Source organism: Peromyscus leucopus, chromosome 2 (genome assembly GCF_004664715.2).
Source record: "Peromyscus leucopus breed LL Stock chromosome 2, UCI_PerLeu_2.1, whole genome shotgun sequence".
Taxonomy (NCBI): Eukaryota; Metazoa; Chordata; class Mammalia; order Rodentia; family Cricetidae; genus Peromyscus; species Peromyscus leucopus.
The window spans coordinates 73,160,011-73,164,117 of NC_051064.1; positions in this window are offsets into that span (position 1 = coordinate 73,160,011).

Here is a 4,107-nt window from a genome sequence, read left to right on the forward strand (position 1 = left end):
AAGGAATATCAACCCTATGAATAGTTCAAAACCCATCTTTCTCCAAGTGCCTTACTAATATAGATACCATCCAATGAACAGAAGAACACACATCTTTTAGAGTTCTATCAGACATATAGACTCTCAGGCTTCATTCTAAACCTATTCATTTAGAATATGTAATTTAATGACTCCCGGGTAATATGTATGCAAGTAGTCACCATTTGAAGAATGAATGAGGATATTAAGGCAAAAAATAAGATGGAGTTTGGGGTACAGACGAGGAATATTCAGCAACAGTGGCATCTTCTTAGAGGGGCATAATTTATAGAACTATCAGAATAATGAGCGGAGACTTAAGATTATCCAGAAATTTATATTATGGGTGAATGAATAAGTCAGTTGATATGAACCCCATGGGACATTGCATGTGACATGCTGAATGCCAGGTCTACACTGGCACTGTAGTCCTCAGGTGGTGCATTTCCTCAGTTTTATGTTCGAGATCCTCTGTGTATAAAATATCTACTCATATCGAATCACTTTCTGTGAGAACAGCATGGATTGTTTTTCACTTACACCCTCCTCCTTCCAATTATATAAGCACAAATATAAAAGTTTACTAAGACTGCATAGACCAATTCCTCAATATTTCATAATGAAGCTTTTTTTGTAAATGAATATCTGCTCTGGGATTAGGGTTCTGCTTTCTTAGCACTGATTCTCCTCATTATTGGGGACTTTTATTCTGCTGTTTTAATGAAAACATATTGTGATTTTTAAACACAGAGTAAATGTCTAAAATACTTCCTATCCTTACTTTTCTTAAGACCTTCACTGGTTTTCAACTTCCTGGATTTCATTAGTGGCAAATGTTCTCCCTGTCATGCTGGAACATGGTATAATTGGGTCTAGTGCACTATCACATCAAAACCCTCAAAAGTTTTGGACTTTTGACTTAGGCTGAGGATCTGATTATCACATCCTTTAACTTTCAGCTCAAATAATATATGTTTGATGGAACCCTCTTTAATGTCCACACATGTCTTTAAATGAGGCTCAGTTTAAATGGGGCCTTCTAGATTACACCCATGTTTCTAACTTACTTGGTGAGAAAAATACAGTGTATGTTAACTTAATTGGTAGCACGAAAATTCATCTCAAGGTAGGACATGCTTTGTCAATCAAAATACATCGATTGATTTCTTTCAGTAGAAGGTGAAACATGCCTTTAGGGCAAGTTAGAGGCGAGAAGTTAAAAGAGAATTATATTGCTCAGCAATGAAAAAAAATCAATCCAGTTTGGCAAAGAAGAACATATAGAAATTAGGAGAGTTCAGAAGCATGATAAGGGACTGGAGTCTGAATTCTAGGCACAGATGAAGCTGGGAAGTCTCACTAGGTCAGCTGAACAGTAGATAATGGCACAGCAGCATTTCTTTGCCTGAACAAGGAAGATTTCCATGGAATGACACTATGAACATGCAGACATAGTTATAACCACAGGACTATCTAATCTGAAGCCAATGGTTTCCATCCTAGTTCACCAACTATGGACAGATAATAAAAGGCTTCTGTGTAGCTGGTGGAAGACTATAAATAGTAACTCCCAATAATAATGCACAATGACTGTTTATAGAGCTTGCATGTATTAGGCATCATCTATTTTTCTGGATTCTTCATATACATTGTAACTCAATGTTGAGAAGAAATCACATATATGTTCATCTCCAGTTTGCTCATAAAGAAACTAGGAATTGGAAAGATTAAATGGATGTCAAAGGTCTCTAAGATAAAAATATAATGGACTTCAATAGAACTCTGATTTAAACCCCTACATTTTACAACTTTTTTTTTTGACACAGGGTTTCTCTGTGTAGCTTTGTGCCTTTCCTGGAATTTACTCTGTAGCTAGAGTTTTCCAGCCTTGCCCATAGTCAGGACAAATCTTTGTCACCCACCAGTCCCACAGCCGCTCAGACCCAACCAAGTAAACACAGAGACTTATATTGCTTACAAACTGTATGGCCGTGGCAGGCTTCTTGCTAACTGTTCTTACAGCTTAAATTAATCCATTTCCATAAATCTATACCTTGCCACATGGCTGGTGGCTTACCGGCGTCTTTACATGCTGCTTGTCCTGGCGGTGGCTGTAGTGTCTCTCTGCCTCAGCCTTCTGCTTCCCATAATTCTCCTCTCTCCTTGTCCTACCTACTTACTGCCTGGCCACTGGCCAATCAGTGTTTTCTTTATTGACCAATCAGGGCAATTTGACATACAGACCATTCCACAGCATTACTCTGTAGCCCAAGCTGGCCTCAGACTTGCAGGGATCTGCCTGCCTCTGCCTCCCAAGTTCTGGGCTTAAAGGCATGCGCTACCACTGCCTGTCCTTTTACAACAATTCTTAACCAAAAGTATGATCTTGTAGATTACTGAAGGTTCATACTAGACCAAATTTCTATTTTTAAGGTTTTACTTATTTGTTTTTATTTGTGTGTGTGTGTGTGTGTGTGTGTGTGTGTGTGTGTAGCGGGTGGGTGTTTTGCCTGCATGTAAATCTGTGTGCCAAGTGTCTGCCTGGCACCTATGGAAGGCAGAACCATGTATTTGATCCCCCCTAGAAATGATACAATTAACTCTAGCTATAGATTACTCATGTGACAAGGGTTTCTTCTATGTTGACTCATGTTTTGTTGTTTTTTTACAGTGGGTACACTAATGATATATTTTCAAAAGTCCCTGTGAAGATACAGTTCTCTTTATGTCTGTCACTCTCTCTGTCTCTCTGTCTCTGTCTGTTTCTGTCCCTAACTTCTCTCTCTCTCTCTCTCTCCCTCTCTCTCTCTCTCTCTCTCACACACACACACACACAAATGATTGGTTTATAGATTAGGTTCCATAAAGCTATATGAATTCAAATCTAAGAATCTCTTTGGCAACAGAGTAGACAGTTTCTGGCAGTTGGAGGGAATTTCTCACATGGAGCAGGTCTCAACAGAGAATAGGATTGCATTCACTCATCATTCAGGGAATAGTAGAGGAAGGGGACTTTCCCACTCCTGTGTTATCTATCTCCATTTGGTGGAGAGAGCCATAATGTGTCAGATACACTACCTCTTGTTATCCATATCCCAGCCAGCATTGCCTAGGATACAGAAATAGCATTCATCGAAAGCCGCAATTACCTCATTTCACTGGCTCGTTTGTCTGAGATGTGCCTTGCCTCATAGTGACTGTGCAGGGCCAAAAGTCCGGCAAACATAGCAAACAGAGCAGCTGCTTGTCCAAGAAATGGCCTTGCAAACAGGAGAGGACATCATGTTCTCTGAGCAGATCAGGACCCTTGGCTGTTTTTATGGGTGTTTTGTTTTTCAAGCCAGAAACAGTGTGTGAAAACTCCTGGGGATTTCCCAAGCAGCATTCGTCAGGTGGCCAGGCTTCCTCTGACGTTGTCTATGAGTGATGGGGTGCAGTGAGAGGGTCATGTACAAGGCTGTCCAAGGGCACTTTCAGCATGATTTCGGGAAATGGGAAAACTAATATAATGTCAGAATGTTCAGACAAACAAGAACTTTCTGAATAGTGTCTGGCACATGTTGGATGGACATTCAAGAAGTAGTTCTTGAATGAAACATTGGGTAATGAAGTGAACAGACTACCAGTATTTGCGTTAAAGGGGAGCACCGTTGTCCCAGCTTGCCCAGGAGTAAGAGGTTTCCGAGGGTGTACGTAGGGCTTTGAGTGTTGAAATCAGTAAAATTTTGGGCAAACTGAGATTTTGTTGCTTCAATTCAAACACAGGTGTATCTGAATGTGAACCATGACTTTCATCATCATATAGAACACCGTCTTCCAGGAGGCTTGAATTTAAAATGGCAAACTTGACCCAGGAACAGATTTTATTGTATAGATGGAAATGATGTGATTTGTTGAATAAAGGAGTTAGCAGCTCAGTCTATCATAGACCTCTCATTGACATCCTCTCTTTATTACTGAGTCCAGTCTGCGTTTCATTGAGGTCACTGTAGTGACCCAGGCACAGACATTGAATTATCCTTGCTAGTGAATGGTTTTAGAACAGGCATGTGACATAAGTTTAGACAGTGGAATATGAAAGTTCTGATA